Source organism: Phascolarctos cinereus, unplaced genomic scaffold (assembly GCF_003287225.1).
Source record: "Phascolarctos cinereus isolate Bilbo 61053 unplaced genomic scaffold, phaCin_HiC Scaffold_2;HRSCAF=192, whole genome shotgun sequence".
Lineage (NCBI taxonomy): Eukaryota > Metazoa > Chordata > Mammalia > Diprotodontia > Phascolarctidae > Phascolarctos > Phascolarctos cinereus.
Genome location: NW_027555625.1, coordinates 119,175,340 through 119,194,772, shown reverse-complemented (window position 1 = coordinate 119,194,772; position 19,433 = coordinate 119,175,340). Strand labels below are relative to the sequence as shown.

General features: G+C 38.8%; 1 pseudogene; it reads left to right on the top strand.

The window, feature by feature from the left end:
* The first annotated feature begins 17,531 nt into the window (after positions 1–17,531).
* On the top strand, positions 17,532–18,319 carry LOC110207519 (large ribosomal subunit protein uL30 pseudogene; annotated as a pseudogene).
* The last annotated feature ends 1,114 nt before the right edge of the window (positions 18,320–19,433 follow it).

The window sequence follows — 19,433 nt, the reverse complement described above, 5'->3', positions numbered from 1 at the left end:
TTGGGAGGAAAGATAATGAATTCAGTTTTGTACATGGGTTTAAAATGTCTAAGGGACATACAGTTTGAGTGTCCCATAGGAAGTTGGAGATATAAGTTCAGTGGTCAGGAGGATTATTAGGGCTGGATAAATTGATTTGAGAATCTTCAGCTTAGAGATAGTAATTGAATCCATGGGAACTGATGGGATCACCAACTGAAATACAACAGAGAGAGAAAAGGGCATAGGACAGAGCCTTTGGAGACACCAACTGTAAATAGAATGACGATCCAGCAGAGAAGGATAAGAAGGAGCAGTCAGAGAGAGAGAGGGAAAATCAGGGGAGATTAAGGTCATGAAAACCTAGAGAGAAGAGAATGTCAAGGAAAAGAGGGTGATTTAAGTCAAAGGCAACAGACCACGAAGGATGAGAATTGAGAAAAGGCCATTAAATCTGGCAATTAAAATATCATCAGTAACTTTGGGAGAGCACTGAGCAAGATAGTATATAGAAGGACAAGAGAAGAACTCTGACCCAAACTCTGTAACTGTGGAGAAGCCACTTGACCTTGAACAAGAGACTTGGTTTTTCCATCTCTAAGAATGCTTGAACTATATATCAGTTGTTGTGGGGGAAAAGATCTCTAAAACTGTAAAGTAATAACACAAACATGAATGTCATTATCATTACTATCATCACTTGCAGACAAATGAATCCTCAGAGGATATGATTCAGTAGCCTAAGTGAAGCAAATGTTTTTTAAAAGATCCCAAAGGCCTCCCTGACCACTGAGCCCTGTTGGAAGCAACAAACTGAATCAGACATGCACCTGGGTATAATTCATAATTTCCTTCCCCTGAGCAGTGAAGTAATGTAATAGGGGATTTGAATGCCCGTAGGAGGTTGCTCTGTCATCCCTATTGTTTAAAGTCCTCGGAGCTTTTCTTTGTCTGCATTAATAAACAGGACTTGGGGTGGTGGTTTTAGTCAAGGCCCTGGGCCCCTAAAAGAAAAAAGTCCAGAATTAATTTGGGAGATTTAGCAAGCACAAGCTTAGTGCCAGCCCCAGTGCTTTAGTCTGAGCTCCTGTGCATACACTGTACACGTCCACAGCTGCAGATGCCTTTCAAATAAGGGTATCCTCCACATCTCCCTTCTCTAACAGACACCTCCGTTGGTGAATAACTTTATTGTCTAAGCTTCCAGATTTCTCTTATCTGGAGCAGTTGGCAAAAAGGAAGGGATATGGTGTGATGTGATTGAATGGGCAGTAGACCTGGAGTCAACAAAAATCTGGGTTCAAATCCTGGTTCCAATATTTATGAGCCTTGTGATTCTGATTGAAAAAATGCTTAGCTTTTCTGATTCTCAGTTTCCCCATCTGTGAAATGGGGATGATACTTGCACTGCTTGCTTCACAGGGTTGCTGGGTGTAAGCAGTTAGTGAACAGTGAAGTGTTATCAGAATGGGAGTTACAGAATAACAAAGTGGGACAAGACCTCAGTGGGCATCAAATTCAGACTCTATCTGCACAGGAACAATGGCCTCCATCATATCCCCAAATGGTCATCCCAACTTTTCTTGATGATTTCCAGAGAGCAGGAACCCAACACCTGCCAACACAGTCCATTCCACCTTTGGAAAGCTCTAATTCTGAGTTTTTCCTTATCTCCAACAGAAATCTGCTTCTCTACCACTTCTATGTCTTGTTCCAAGTTTTGCCCTCTGGAGACAAGCTGAACAGGTCTAATCACCCACCCAACAAGGATGCATCAGCTGCTTAAAGACACTTACCACGTCCCCCATAAGTCTTCATTTGTCTAGGCTAACCATATGCCCAGTTCCTTTAATTAAGACTTGTAGAGTATGGTTGCTGTTGTAGAGTGGAAAGTTATTAACCTGAGTTCAAGACCTAGTTGTGACACTTTTTTGTTGGGTGACCATGCCTCTCAAGCTCTCTGTACTTGTGTTTGCTCATTTCTAAAATTGAGGTAATTAAATTTGTACTCTTTATCTCACGGAGCCTATATGAGGAGACCACTTCAAAAACTGCTATGGGAAAATGAGTTGTTATTAAGAGCTTCTTTCTCTGATTGAAGTAACAATTAGACCACCTGTCAAGGGACTGAAACATTACTCCCTTTTATTCTTGGCAACATGAATGTTCCCTCTCAAGCATTCCATGAGACAATAAAAGCAGATATTAAAAATGTAGATGCTTAAAGGGGCAAACTAACTACTAAGGCTATATAAGGGAAGAATTGCTCCAGTGTTCAGGAGTTACCCTAATGCTAGTTTGATTCCTTGCTATGCCTTCAAAAGGGGAGCATGACTTTGGGTGGTCCATTGTGTCATAAGTCCTCAAGGGCATCTAGGGGCATTATACGATTATGATTGCTTGGGGCCCAGCTCTAATTTTATGAGCTCATCACATTACCTACATTTTTGTGTATCCCCAAACTATTTTTCATACCCTATTGGCACAATGGTATACCTTGGAAACTAGATGGCACAGTGGGTAGAGTTACACCTGGATTCTGGAAGTTAAGTTCAAATTCTGCCTCAGACATTTCCTAGCTATGATTCTGGGCAAGGCATTTAATCTGCCTCAGTTTCTTCATCTGTAAAACTGGAATAATAATAGCATCTACTTTACAGGGTTGTTGTAAGGATCAAATGAGACATTTGAAGCCTTTCAAAGACTTAAATGTGCATATATACAATTATTATGAGAGAAATTATTATTTCTCTCATATATTCATAACCAATTAAAAAGAGGGGGCAGAAATCCAGGGTTTTTTTTTCTCCTTTCTATTTTCTCATTCAAAATCTCTCAAGGGCATTTCTGACCCTGCCTAAAGGATTCATCTCACCCAAACCATCTTATCTAGTTGGAAATCTTATCCCATCATTGTTTATTGTTCATTGATTGGGTAGAGGGTGGATGCATTTTGTTTAGATCAGGGGTGGAGAACTTGTGTGGCCTCAAGGCCACATGTGACCTTCTAGGTCTTTGAGTATGGCCTTTTGACTGAGTCCAAGTTCTACAGAACAAATCCTTTTATTAAGGGGATTTGTTCTATGAAATCTGGATTCAGTCAAAGGGAGGGCCACATGTGGCCTCAGTGCTGCAGGTTCCCCACCCCTGGTCTAGATTGTCCAGGGAGGAGGAGGTGGTCCGGGTGTAGAGATGAGTAAGAGTGATGTAATCAAAGTCACATCCCCCAGCCCCTCTTTAGAACAGGTCCACCTCTCATTGTAATATTCATTCTCTCATTAATTGTCAACCAATCAGAATTGATTTCTGCCTGTCAGGAGCACCCACTCTTCCAAGGGTATATAAGCACGAGTGGCCTCCATGATTTGTCTTTGGTTTATGAGGAAAAGCCAAATGACAATCATTTTATTATCTGCTAGCCATAATTAATAAAATTGATGATTAATTACCCAGAAATTACATCTCTCAGACTTTTCATATATCACAGTTAGTATTAGTACTATACAGTTCCTCCATATGACCCTGATAAATGGCTTGGAGTGGTGGAAATAGCCCTAGATTTTGAGCCAAAAAACCCGAGATACCCCAGTGCTTTTGCTTATCACCTGCTTGGTCTTGGGCGAGTCATTTAACATCTCTCTGGGTCCCAGCCAGCTCTAGCTCTCCAATCCTGCCATCTCCCTTCCCTCTTTGCTGGCTGTTTCACCTGTGGAACCTGATCCAAATATGGACTTGTCACTTCTGTCACTGGCTTGGAGTGGGAGCCAGCCATGTGGAGCTGTTCATTTTAAGCATCAGTGTGGAAGGCCCCACACTCTACCTGATACTGAAATGGCGTGGTGAGGACATCAAAGGAATGAACAGCCTGACAAATGTCCCTGCCTCCCACGCCCCTAATCATGTCTCTTCCCTTGTGCCAGGAATGTAATTACTACTATGCTGTCAAATGGCCACTGAACAGTATACAGCTGAGCTGGAATGCTGCTTTTATACCATGATGTGGACTAACCAGGCACACTGCTTGGGGTGAGGGGAAGGGGAGGTCTGCAGCTGTCTACCTTAGGAGTCTGCTGATAAGATTAGGCGTCTTGTTAACATCCCAAAGCACCAAGCACCTCCTGCCTCCCTTCATTTTATCCTCCCCTTCCCCATGTAATTTGTGTGAATGTACCTAGATGGTCACATGAAAAAATTGTTGTTCTGGACCGTGTCTTGGGGAGGAGGTCTGGTCCAGAAGGAACCTCCATGGGGCGACTTCCAGAGGATACCTTGTGGTCTTGAAGTTGCTGTGGCCTTTGTGTAACCCACTACCCTCCAGCTGCTGGAGGTGTCACAAGCTGATGATGACTCTGCTGAGGGCCTAAAATTGTGGTTAGTAATTCTAAGACACTGCACAGAAACTGTTGCACTGTATGATTTTTGGTAAATGATTTGTACAAACAGAGCTGGATTGAAAGAAATCATTTGTTCAAAAATGGAGTGGGGAATGGACTCAAGAGCCTCTAACTTCTCTTCCCACTTGAAATCTACTAGTCAGCAAAGAAACCTGACATCTGTACATCATTTGCTTTATGGATGGGCTTGTTTGTTAGCATTGGTAGTCTCTGGAAATGACAAGGAATAAAAGGTTGGTAGCATTTATCCTTGGCATCCTCAGTTAAGCATTTACTGAGCACTTACTTTATCCAAGGCAATGTGCCAGGTCCTAAGGAGACAAAGTCATAATTAACAATAGTCCCTGACCTCAAGGAGCTTATATTCTGTTGGAAGATGCAACATGTAAATAGGTAAGTATATGGAAGATATTTTGAAGGAGAGAGCAGCTAAGGAAATCAATAAAGGCTTCCTGTAGGAGTTGGCATATAAGATTAACCTTGAAGGAAGCTAGGGATTCCAAGAGGTGGAGATAAGGAGGACATGCATTCCAGGCAATATGATAGTGTTTGAACAGTAGCATACACGCACATAGAATGTCAGATTCAGAAAACAGCAAGCAGCCCATTTTGTCTAGAATATAAAGTATGTGAAAGGCAGTAAGGAGCAATAAGCCTGGGAAAATAAGCTGGAAACAGATTGTGAAGGGCTTCAAATGCCAGGATGAGGAATTTGTTTTATCTTAGGCCCAGTAGAGATCTGTCGAGGATTACGTATCAGGTAAGTGACATGGTCAGACTTACATTATTTCAACAGCTGTATCAAGGATAGTTTGGAGACAGGAAAAGGAGAAATCAATAGGACAGGATACCAAGTAGGGCCTTGTTATAATGGTCCAAGTGACAAAAGATGAGGGCTTGTTTTAATATTCCCCTAGGCCATCTTACCCCACTCAAAGTTTCCAGTAGTATTCTGGAATTTCACCACTACCAAAAATTATATGCACCACTCAGAATTTATGGAATTATTTGCATTCCACTGAACAATGGCCTTAAATGATTTGTTTTCTGATAGGTTTGAAGGTAGAAATTATTGGGTAGATTCTTGACATCTCTTCAGGTTCTATTATCCCATTTTAAAAGGCAAAAGAAAACAATTTTCAGTAGCAATAATTCACAGTTACACAATGCAGCCAAGGCTTACAAGGTAATCTCCTAATCGACGTGGTTGGCTAGTGAAAGTTTTATTATCACCATTTTCCAAATGAGGAAACTGAGGTTCAGAGAGGTTAAGGGATTTGCTGCTCCATTAATGAAGTGGAGAAGCCAAGATTTAAACCTCAGTTGTCTGACTCCAAGTACAGTGTTTCTACTATAACATATCATATAACTATTTCTAATTTCTGTGACTAGATGGATCTCCTGGCCTTATCCCAATTTCTTCTATTTTCATCTCTAAATTTGGTTTGGCATATGTGACCTAGTAGAAAAATCACTGACTTTGGAGATGAAGGAAATGAGTTGGAATACTGGCTTATGTCCTATGAAATCTTGAAGGTCACATCACTTAATACATGTGGGCCTTTCTTTTGTCATCTGTAAGACAAAAGGGTTAGATTCGATGATCTCTAATGTTCCTCTGATCCTTAAAGTGGCTATTAGAGAGTAAGGGAAAAATCCACATGTGATGGGAATCATATGTCAAATGAGGGTGCCAATTACTGTCCAGTACAGCATGTCTCTTGGGGATAGTATAGTTGTTGGTTGGTTTCTTATTTCTGTTTTGGTATCTTAGCACCTCCATCAGGTCTAATAGTTTGTCAGTGGCATTGAGTTTTCACAACTTCACAAGGAGGAGGCCAACTTGGAGGAGAAGAGAATGTCTGAAACAAAAAGAGTGAGCAGAAGTGAGGTAGGACACGAGAGGATAAAAGTTGCTATGTACAGATGGAATGGTCAGCTAGATGGCACAGTGAGTGCCAGGCCTGAAGTCAGGAAGGCTCATCTTCCTTAGTTCAATCTGGCCTCAAACATTCACTAGCTGTGTGATCTTGGGCAAGTCATTAAACCTTGGTTGCCTCAGTTTTCTCATCTGTAAAATGAACTGGAGAAGGAAATGATAAACCACTCTAGTATCTTTGCCAAGAAAACCATAAATTGGGTCACAAAGTTAGACACAACTGAAACTGAACAACAAAGATAGAATATTTAAAGACTCTGATACCTAAAAAAAATTTTAAAGACCTTTCATTTCATCAGTATGGGAACTCTTGACAAATGCTAACTGTAAGCTTTCTTTGCCTCTTCTTTGTTAGGTGCTATGGCTGGAAACAATCCATTACCTGATTATGATCCTCTCCAAATTTTGTTGACTAATCTTTGGCTCATAGACTACTAAAAACCTTTAGATTTTGGAATGACCTGCCAAAGCTTAAATCAAGGTCACTTCTATATCATGATAAAACTTCAGAATAAGACTAATAGAGGGCACGTTATATAATAAATCAATTGATGTGCAATATATTAGTTTCTTCTCAGATGTGAGAATAGCTAATGCTTCCCTGCTATTTGCTCTTGGATATTAACCTTTAATAAGCCTCATTCTTCAATAATGATACATTTTAAATGATGTCTTTATTAATAATCCATATTCTTCCAGTTCCTTTGACCAATAAGATGGGAGACTAGACATTTTATCTGATCCTCATAACCTTTCAAACTTCTACCAAATAAGGATTATGCACAAGAAATAAAGTAATTACAGCTATTCCCACAGGCTAAGATATCAAGAACCTTAATAAGGTAACACTCATTGTACCATCATAGAAGGTTAATCCCTAATCCCTTTTTTGCTAACTCAGCACTCTTTACTCCTCTAACCCGGAAGCTCTGGCAAGGTGACACAAACCAATATAGCAATTCCCTTGCTCCCAGTGTGATATCTATCAGCATACACCACTGCCCAAGCCTATACCCTACCACTCTCTACCACCAAGTAACAAAACTACTTCATATCTTAATCCTCCCCCATGGAGGAAGAGAAGGCATAAGAAAGGGGAAGTATATTCTACCTGACGGGCTCAGCAGCAGTGCTCAACAAAGGAACAGAAAGAACTGTGGCAGGGCACCAGCATATTTGTTTGGCTCCACCAGATCTAAAGACAAGGGGCCTACCATTCAGCTGAGATTAGTTCTGTCCCCTCAGAAATCACTTCGGGCAGAGACTGATGTCAGTGAAAAGTGAATTTCCTAGCATATAAAGAGGCTGAGACAGCTTTGAAGTCTAGCTCTGGAAGAAGTCAGCATAAAAGAAGAAGGATTCAAATAATAAACTAAATGGGAATGTAAGGGGAAAGGACTGAAATTGCCAGAGACCTTTGAAGGAAAAAAAATAGTTAAAAATCTTGAGTGCAAGCAGATAAACCAAATAGAATGTAAGGTATCCTCCAGGACATCTAAAGAAGTCCAAACATCTGTGAATAAATATTGCAAAACAAAGGAAAATGTATTAATACCTGATAAGGAAGAGGACCTTTGGATTCTCAGGAGAGCATGGAACTAAGATGTTCCCAAATGGTTCAAGGAAAAAATAAGAATACTAAAAGCAGAATTATTGGCCTGCCTAGCAGAAATAATTGGAAGAATATAAAAATTTGAATCCAAGGTGGCAAGTCTTACCAAAGAAGCAAAAGAGAGAACAATGAATTAGAAATATAAAAACATAGAAGTGAAGGAAACTCTGGAAGAAGAAAAGTAAAAAGTAATAATATTCAAAGAAAAGATTATCTCTATATAAGCAAAATATATTGATCTGAATGATAGGATTGCAGAGACAACTTAAGAATTATAAGTCTATCAGAAGAACATCATAAGTCCAAAAAGCTGAATACTGTAGTGCAAGAAGTAACACAATAAAAATTGTCCATAGCTTATTAATACAGAAAAAAGTATCAACCAAAAGAATCCAGAGATCACCTCCAGGAAAACAAAAAACAAACTTATGCTGCATACTCCAAGACATAGTGGTTAAATTTAAAAATTCCAATAAAAAGCAGCAAATTCTACAAGCTACTAGGAGAAAGACCTTGAAATATAAAGAACATTTGAATAACACAAATTTTTTTAATTTTATTAATTTATTTTGATTTATCAACAATCACTTCCATATGCTTTTGAGGTGAAAATTTTTCTCCCCCTTCCTCCCCCCCCCAAGATGGCACACAATCTGATATAGGCTTTACATTTACATACCCATTAAACATATTTTCACATTAGTGAAGTTGTAAGTAAAAACTAAAACCAATAGAAGGAACCATCAGAAAGATGAAACAAAACTCAACAGAAGGTAAAAATAAGTGAGAGTGATTCGACTTCCATAGTTCTCTCTTTGGATGTGGACAGCATTTTCCATCCTGAGGCCTCTGGAGATGTCTTAGATCCTCGTAATGCTGAGAAGGGTTCAGTTTAACAATCTTAGTCATTGCATAATGTGACTGTTATTGTGTACAAAGTCTTGGATCTGCTCACTTCACTCAGCATCAGACCATATAAGTCTTTCCAGGTTTTTCTAAAGTCAGCCTGTTCATCATTTCTTATAGCACAGTAGTATTCCATTACATTCATACACCACAACTTGCTCAGCCATTCCCCAATTGATGGGCACCCTCTCAATTTCCAATTCTTTGCCACCACAAAAAGAGCTGCTATGAATATTTTTGTACATGTGGGTCCTTTTCCTATTTGTTTGATCTCTTTGGGATATAGCCCTAGATGTGCTATTGCTGGATCAAAGGGTATGCACATTTTTGTAGTCCTTTGGGCATAGTTCCAAATTGTTCTCCAAAATGGTTGGATCATTTCACAACTCCACCAACAATGTATTAGTGTTCCAATTTTCCCACATCTCTCCAACATTTATCATTTTCCTGTTTTGTCATGTTGGCCAATCTGATAGGTGTGATGTGGTACCTCAGAGTTGTTTTGATTTGCATTTCTCTAATCAATAATGATTTAGAGCATTTTTTCATATGACTATAGATGGCTTTAATTTCTTCATCTGAGAACTGTCTGTTCATATCCTTTGACCATTTATCAATTGGGGAATGGCTTGTGTTCTTATAAATTTGTCTTAATTCTCTATATATTTTAGAAATGAGGCCTTTATCAGAGAGACTGGTTGTAAAAATTCTTTCCCAATTTTCTACCTTCCTTCTAATCTTAGTTGCATTGGCTTTGTTTGTGCAAAAACTTTTCAATTTAATGTAATCAAAATTATCCATTTTGCTTTTCATAATGTTCTCTATCTCCTGTTTGGTCATGAATTCTTCTGTTCTCCATAGATCTGATAGGTAAACTATTCCTTGTTCTCCCAGTTTACTTATGGTATCAGCCTTTATATCTAAGTCATGAACCCATTTTGACTTTATTTTGGTATATGGTGTGAGATTTGGGTCTATGCCTAGTTTCTGCCATACTCTTTTCCAGTTTTCCCAGCAGTTTTTTTCAAAGAGTGTGTTCTTATCCCAGAAGCTGGGGTCTTTGGGTTTATCAAATAATAGATTACTATAGTCATTGACTACTGTGTCTTGCATATTTAACCTATTCCACTGATCCACCTCCCTATTTCTTAGCCAGTACCAAGCAGTTTTGATGATTGCTGCTTTATAATACAATTTAAGATCTGGAATTGCTAGGCCACCTTCCCCTGCATTTCTTTTCATTAGTTCCTTTGATATTCTGGACTTTTTGCTTTTCCAAATGAATCTTGTCATTATTTTTTCTAACTCTATAAAACAATTTCTTGGTAGTTTGATTGGTATGGCACTGAATAAGTAAATTAGCTTAGGTAGAATTGTCATTTGTATTATATTAGCTCGGCCTACCCATGAGCAACTGATGCTTTTCCGATTATTTAGATCTGATTTTATTTGTGTGAGAAGTGTTTTGTAATTGTGTTCATAGAGTTCCTGGGTTTGTTTCTGGAGGTAGACTCCTAAATATTTTATAATGTCTAGAGTAAGTTTAAATGGGATTTCTCTTTCTATCTCTTGCTATTGGGCTTTGTTGGTAACATATAGAAATGCTGATGATTTATGTGGTTTTATTTTATAGCCTGCAACTTTGCTACAGTTTGAATAACACAAATCATTCTGCACTCACAAGAGATCAAAGAAAGGAAGGAATAACCTTCCAAAGAAAAGGAGAAGATGCATCCTAGGTTGATACACTCTGAAAACCCTCAGGTTTGACCATCCAAGAACAAAAGATATATTAAATAAATGAGGATCATTCAAAGAATCCTTGCCAAAAAAAAGTAGACACAAGCATATTATTTGCTTTGCAAATACCTCAGATAACAAAACACAAGAAAGGTAAACAAACATGGCAGCCAAGGAATGCAAAAGTAAGGAGAAAATAATCCCAGAAAAAAGGAGGGGGAGGGGAAAACTTGGAGTCACCTACAGGTCAAAAACAATAAAAAAACCCCTACAAAAATGACAACCAAATAATTATACAGTGACTGTTAAGAAATTTCTTTCTACAGGTACACAAGGATACACAGGTAAAGGTAGAATTTAATTTAATTTAATTAAAACATTACATAAGAGGAACAAGTATGAAATACTATGGACTAAACCTCGTAACACTCCATCTACAAGTGAATCAACATTTTTCTGAGAAAAAAACTAAAGAATGGGAGCACATGTGATGGAGGAGAGGGGAAGAAAAAGACAGAGGGAAATGTATGATATGCCTTAATCAAGAGTCAATGGTGAACAAAGAAGGGAAAATTACTCCTGGGGGCTCTCAGGAAGAAGGGCAACTAAGGGAGAGTGGGAGAGGTGACAAAGGGAGAGATTGAAATAAGGGGAGAGAAAGGAGGAAAATGAATCCATTGGCAGGAGGGCATCTAACTAAAGAACAATCTCCATGGGGGTGAGAGATATTCCATAATGGGAAAATATAATTTACAAATGGGTATAATCTGCAGGAATTTGGTATGTAGACAGAACACTATTTCTGAGAGCATTTTGCCTCTATGGACAACATCTTGCCTCAGAAGAAGAGAATCAGAGCTCTTTGGGGCATCTGACACTTGGAATATTGGGAGGAAATGAGTCCAGGAGATTTCACGAAAAATAGAGAGAAAATTCTGGAAAATTCAACAGTGACCACCAGATTGGAAAAGATTAGTTTATGTCCTAATCCTGAAACAGGGAAATGCTAAGGAATGTTCAAATCACCAACAATTGTGCTCATTTCTCACACCAGCAAGGTTATGCTTAAGTTTCTGCAAGCCATACTTGTGCAATATGTGAACTGAGACTTGCCAGAAGAGCAGGCTAGTTTTCAAAGAGGCAGAAGAACTAGAGACTAAATTGACAACAATTGCTGCATTATGGGGAAAGCAAAGGAATTCCAGAAAAAAAATCTACTTTTGCTTCATTGACTGCACTAAATTCTTTGACTTTGTAAATCATAACAAAAATGCGGCAAGTCCTCAAAGAGATGGGAGTCCTTGTCACCTGAGGAATCTGGGTCAAAATGCAACAGAACTGAACATGGAACAACTGATTGGTTTAAGATCAGAAAAGGAGTACAACAAGGCTGTATATATTGTCACTTTACTTAACTTATATGCAGAATATACCATATAAAATGCCACGCTGAGTGAGTCAAAAGTTGGAATCAAGGTTGCCAGGAGAAATATCAACAATCTTAGATGATATCAGTCTGATAGCAGAAAGTGAAAAAGAATTACTAAGTGTCTTGATTAGTGTGCAAGATGAGAATGTAGAACCTGGCTTGAAACTTAAAAAACTAAGATCTTAGCAACTGGTCTCACCAGTTCCTGGCAAACAGAGGGAGAAGAAATGGAAGCAGTGTCAGATTTTATGTTCTGGGGCTCAAAGATCCCTGCAGATGGTTACTGCAGCCATGAAATTAGAAGCTTGCTCCTTTTCTATGACGAATCTGGATAGCATACTGAAAACAGAGCCATCATCTTGCCAACAAAAATCCATATAATCAAAGCTATGGTTTTTCCAGTAACACTGTATGGCTGTGAGAATTGGACTATAAGGAAAGCTGAGCACTGCAGAATTGATGCTTTCAAATTGTGGTGCTGGAGAAGACTTCTGAGAATCACGTGGACAACAAGGAGTTAAATCAGTTAATACTTAAAGAATTTAATTCAGACTATTTGCTGGAAGGCCAAATACTGAAGCTGAAATTTAAATACTTTGGCCACATAATTAAAAGACAGATCTCATGGGAAAGATTGAAGGCAAAAGGAAAAGGGGATGGCAGAGGATGAGATGGATAGATAGTGTCATGGAAACAATGAACTTGGATAATATTTGCGAGATGGTGGAGGATAGAAAAACCTGGTGTGCTGTGGTCCATGGGATCATGAAGAATTGGATGTGACTGAATTGACTGAATAATAACAGAGAGAAAAAATTATCATAGTGAAGGCAGGAGTAGTAATGTACCATATAATCTGATGCGGGAAAATTTCTACTGTATTGAAATACTCCTATTCTCTATTTTCTCGGGAATTGATACTTCTAAGTGAGGCAAAACAGAAAAAAAGTGGAGAATAAAGGGAAAGATCTACATGGAATAACAGAAATGGTCCAGAAGAGGGAATTCAAAATAGGCACCTTAGAAGCTTTAGTTCCATGAGGGATACTGAGATGTAAGAAGAAATAAGTAAGTATAAGCACCACAAACTAGAGAAGAAAAGAGTAGACTAGACAGAAGGGAAGAGAATTAATGAAGAGAATGAGAAAAAAAGATATCCTCTATAGAAAAAGGCTCAAAAATGAAAAAAAACTGACAAAAGAAAATGAAGGCGATGAAGGAAGGGAATTTTATTTTACTTAACTGAGAGAAAAAAAGGAATAATTAGATAAGATAAAAAGAAGGGAAAAGGAATTAATAAATGAAATTCAATCATTTTTAGTCATGTCTGACTCTTCATTACCCCCATTTGGAGTTTTCTTGGCAAAGATACTGGAGAAGTTTGTCATTTTCTTCTACAGCTCATTTTACAGATGAGGAAACTGAGGCAAATAGGGTTAAGTGACCTGCCTAGGGTCACACAGCTAGTAAGTGCCTGAGGCCAGATTTGAATTGAGGAAGGTGATTCTTCCTGACTTCAGGCCTGACACTGTATCCATTATGCTGCCTAGCTACCCCAATAAATGAAGTAAAAACTTCACAACTAATGAAAGGGGGTGATGAAGAAAGATGAGGATTAAGAGTGAGGGAACAGGAATGTATGAGAACAGAGTTGCCTTAAAATTGTTTTCTTTTAAAATGTTATTTGGGATGACTCTGTGGGAGCAGAAGGGGAAACATCCTAGGAGGAATTATAATAATGTAAAAACAAAAGATAGCAGAAAATCTTTTAAAAATAATCATTGTTCTCTTTTTCTACTGATCTTACAGCTATATATAATAACTGACCTTATTTACTATCACTGAAAATGAGGTATGTCATAATTGCTCTAGATAATTGAACGTTACTCCTTCAGGCACGAGTTTGGTGTTGTTTTAACAATGTTTATAGAAATCTTTCTATGATGAATTCAATTCTCTTCCTTCTTTTCTTCAAAGGCATTTAAAAATCCAAGCCTGTCATTTCATTGGTTTAGGGTAACTCCAGTCATGGAAAGTCAGTTCACCAATATAGCAACTCTTCTGGCTTAGAAAGTTGCCTGAGTTGCAGACAGATTAGGTAACTTGGCCTTGGTCACCCGGCTAGAATGTTTCACAGGCAGGACTTCAGCCTGTGAGTTGGTGACTCCCAACACCTTGTCTATTCTGCCAAGCTGCCTCTTTAAATGGCATATAGCAAGAATAATCTAATTTTTTCTTAATGATTCAAGGTCATTGTTATGAATATACATATCCTTGTTCCACCTCTGGCCTGTGCAGAGCCCACATATTTCCCCCACATCCTTCTCCCATTCTTGTCCTAGAACCCATCCTAGAGAAAAGGGGAACAAGATACCGTCCTTCTTTACCTTTTCTGCCCTCCCTGTCTAGCTGTATCAGAATCCACCCTTCCCCCTTACACCTTCCTGGACCCAGCCCTTCCTGGACAGATGGCCCAGAACATATCTGATGTGGCTTGTAAATGGGAAGACATCCAATGGTGTTCTGGTAAATGTTTGACAACCAACTCTGGGGGGAAAATGCATATTTGATACACTTTTAAATTTAATCTACGTATTAAAATTTTATCCATCACTTTCTTAACACTAGACAATTAACAAAACAATCAAATTCTTATTTGCATCTTTGCCATTTTCCAGGGTATAAAATCATACTGAAAATTTAATAGTCTCAAGCCAGGTGGAACTAGCTTAAGCACATCGTTGGAGACACCTCACACCTCTCTTTCCCCCTTGTCTTCTTTTATACCCTTTGGGATGATCCCTGGCTGTTCTAGAACCCAGCTTAATGTTGATAAAACCTGTTACTACCACCAGGGGCACCAAGAAGCCATGTAGGCTGCTTGACTACTTACATGGATCAGACAGGAATGATCAACTCTATTCCTTCTGGTGACATGGAAGATTACTAGGCTTTATCGCTTGGCCTGCCACCATCTTCTAAGATCTTCCAAACCTTACCATCTGCCTGACAGACCTCCCCCAACCTCCAAGTGACCTACTGATGTAATTGAAGAATTTACTAGCCTTGACATCTGTCTTTCTGTACCCTTGAAACTTGGATTTTTCCACCAGCCCTACAGATGAATTTTATTTTTTATGTTGTCTTTCCTTGAGAACAGGGACTGTCTAGTTTTTTCTATTTATATCCTTATCACCTTTATCATAATAAGCACTCAATAGATGTTTTTCATTCTTTCATTTATCCATTCATTAATTCATTATTCTATATGTCTCTTCCAGGAAGGCTTTGCTAGTCTTCCTACCTCTTACTCTTTTAAATTTTGTTTCATTTTTAGGCAATTGGGGTTAAATGACTTGCCCAGGGTCACACAGCTAGTGAGTGTCAAGTGTTTGGTCTGAGGGTGGATTTGAACTCAGGTCCTCCTGATTTCAAGGCTGGTGCTCTATCCACTGAGCCACCTAGCTGCCCCACCTACCTCTTACTCTTTATCGCTAATGTTCCATTTAAGCTTCCATGATTTAAGCTTTTATAAGTTGATAAATGTGTCGTAGAGGTCCTAGACTACCAGATGTCTGATGTCCAGATAAATGAACATTATTGTATTGCATTTTTTAGTGGAAATGATACTAAAACCAGTTCATTTTTCAAATTATTTTGACAAACATTTATTTATCATATTTTGTTGCTTGCTTTTCATAGTGAAATCAAGGTTTTCCCAGTGTTAACTTGGGAAACCAGGTTTCCTCTCACAGTCTTGAGTGTGAAATGAACCCCAAATGAATTTCTTTAAATCAATACAGAGTTTACACAACTTAGGATAACTGTGACATTGAACACTTATTATTAAGATACTATACTTGTTTAGAAACATTACATTAAAGCTAATTACTAATTAGGCAAAATTTGTCCCAGTATTATGAACATGAAGGGAAGAATGTAAGTGGAAAAACAGTATTACTGTGATTGCTGATTAATTGAATCAGGTAGTAGGATGAGAATTTGCCATAAGAAATTAAAATTTTTAATCGAATTAAACATAAAATTGGCATCTCCTATTCAGTGAGGTTTACAATTAAGTAATTAAGATATTGGGCAATGGATTGTTCTGTAACAACAACTAACACTTATAAAACACTTTCCTTACAACAGTTCTGTGAGGTATTATGTAGGTGTATTATTATCCCCATTTCTTAGATGGGGAAACTGAGTCTCAGAAAAGTGAAATGACTTAACCATGATTACACAACTAGTGAGTATGAGAGATAACATTTAAACCTGGGTCTCCTGAGTCCAAGTTTAATGCTTTTTCTATTTTGTTCTTGCTTCTCCAAAGTCATAGGGTTAAGGATCATAGATTAACAGTTGGAAATGGCCTTACAGGCCATTTAGTTCAACCTCTTCCTTTTACAGATGAAGAAACTGCATCTGTGGCTTCAAGAGGTTGGTTAAATGACTTGGCAAAATCATAAGGAGACCATAAGTGGCAAATCTGGGATTCAAGTCCTCGAACCTCAGATCCAACTCCCTATTGCGTAACAGTATCTCTATGAAGTGATAGCATTAGATGGATTTTTCTATAAGAACATACATTCATTAAAAAGGATGAAATTATAAACTTTCTAACAGAAGCAAATAATTGGCAATGGTTCCTCACATAATACAGAAAGATCTGCAATTGAAGCCATTTAAAAATAAGCACTGCTAAGATTCCATTATACATGAAATGATTTATAGTCAATCCCTTATGAATGTACAACTTATGCTTGTCCCTCACGTACCAATGACTACTCTAACTGGTGCCTTTATTAATGGATATTCAGCTTCTCTTTTTATTGCCATTGGGAGAGTTTGTGTTATCCCTCCCTCTTCTTCATGCCAAAGATAGAACGGAATAAACATTTATTAAGATCTACTATGTGCCAGGCACTGTGCTAAGCATTTTACAAATATGATCTCATTTGATCCTCAAAACAACCCGGGGGGGGGCAGTGTTTTATTCCCATTTTCCAGTCAAGGAAAGTGAAGCAGACAGAGGTTCAATGATTTGTCCAGGGTCACACAGCTGGTAAAAGTCTGAGGCTGGATTTGAACTCAGATCTTCCTGACTCCAGGTCCAGTGTACCACCTAGCTGCCTAGGAATGGATTTAGAGGGTCTGAAATTGGAGCCTGGTTCTAGTATGTCTGACCTATGGCCATGAGTAAATAATTCCATATCTCTGGTGATGAGATGACAACCCTTTCTTCAACTGTGTGGTAGGAAGCCCCTTGGCCATTTCTCACCTGGCCTCCCCAGCTCCAGTCTCTGCCTTTTTAACTCACCTCTATTTGAGGGTTGACTTTGGTATCAGCGGTAGTGTGATGAGAGCTACAGGAAGTGAGAAGGGGAGAGGGAAAAAACAGAGGAAAGAAAACAAAACCCAATCTCATTGGTTGTCCTCTCTCAGTTCCCTCTTCTACCCTAAATAGCTCTTTTCTCTTTTTCTCACCATCTTCTCCACACCACATGCCATCATACCTTAAGAATCAAAGCTGTGAGCCTTTTTCCAGCTGGAATCATGGTGGGCATAGAAGAAAAGAAGAAGCTACCATCTGTTCCAGAATCCCTTCTGGAAAAGCGAAAGGCTTTTGCAATACTGAAGGCCAAACGCCTAAAGACGAAGATGGCTGTAAAAAAGCTTCGTAAAAAAGCTTTGTAAAATACGTAGGAAAGTTATCTATGAAAAAGCTAAAGCCTACCGTAAGGAGTACAGACACAAAATCCAGCTGGCTAGAATGGCACGCAAAGCTGGCAACTACTATGTACCTGCTGAACCCGTTAGCTTTTGTAATCAGAATCAGAGGTATCAATGGTGTTAGCCCAAAAGTCCAAAACGTTTTGCAGCTTCTTTGTCTTTGCCAAATCTTCAATGGCACTTTTGTTAAGCTTAACAAGGCTTCCACTAGCATGCTGAGGATTATGGAACCATACATTGCATGGGGTTACCCAAACCCGAAGTCTGTGAATGACCTGATTTACAAACATGATTATAGCAAGATCAAGAAACAGAATTTTCCTGACGGATAATGCTCTTATTGCAAAATCTCTTGGTAAATATGGAATTATCTGCATGGAGGACTTGATCCATAAGATCTACACTGCTGGCAAACACTTCAAAGCTGCCAACAACTTCCTGTGGCCCTTCAAATTATCTTCTCCACAAGGCAGAATGAAGGAAAAGACTACACATTTTGTGGAAGGTGCACATGCTGGTAACAGGGAAGACCAGATCAACAGGCTTATTAGAAGAATGAACTAAAGGTCTCTACCATGATTATTTTTCTAGTGGTCTGTTAATAATAATGCCTGTGACCAAAAAAAAAAAAAGAATCAAAGCTGTGAGTGGTCCAAGGGGCAATGAAAAAGAGAGTAATGATGAGCACAAATAGGCTTGTAGTATATTTTCAGTGATGACTTGTATACAAGAAGTATTGAGGAAGTGTATGCACAGAAAAGCAGGTTGGCAAGAGTGAAGTCCAAGAGAAAAACAACTGAACAAACTGAAAAGCAAAAAAATATAAAAGTAAAGTAAAAAGCCTAGAGCAGGGGTGGGGAACTTGTGGCCCTCTAGGTCCTTAAGTGCAGCCCTTTGGCTGAAAGGCCTGAAGCATGTTGGAAAAATCCCCTGCACAAAATCTATAGAAGAATAGAAATAAGAACCCCCCCCCCCAGCATGAGATAGTACAGCTGGGCTGCAATCTGCCCTGAAGGAGGGAATACTCATATAAAGGAGATTATGAATCCATCAAAGCTGGAACAATGATGCCAGCTGCCTCTTCACTTGGTGGTTGATTCAGGTGACATGAAGTAGTAGCATTACTGGTTCATACCTATCTCATGTCCTATTTTCTGCAAACCAACAGAAGAAAAATTTCCAAGTTAGTTGCCAAATAAGGGAGCACAGTATGTAATTTGGCTACTAGCCAGCCAAATGATTTAGTCAAAGTATTTTCAGGGTACATACCTTGGTTTTCTTTTAGCTGCAGCATTTCCACTGCTCACCAGAGAGCACTCACCTACAAGCTCTCAGACTAATTCCACTGCTCTGAGCTCATATGGCTCATGGCACAGGACTGGCCCCAATTCAAGATTCATGTAGGGCAGTGGTTCTCAAACTTTTTGTCATCAGGGTCCCTCTGTCCTCTTAAAAATTATGAAGGATCCCCCAGGAGGTTTTGGTTATAGGGGTTATATCTATCAATATTTACTATATTAGCATTATTATGAAAATAGTTTTGACCTTGTAAAGCCCCTGAATTGGTTTTGGTGACCATCAGGTCACAGTTTGAGAATTTCTGATCTAGAACTATGAAAACATGCAAATGGCCTGTTGTTCTGAATTAAGATAGTTATGGAAATCTCTATAAGGGAAATTTCACCATCTTGGCTTTCA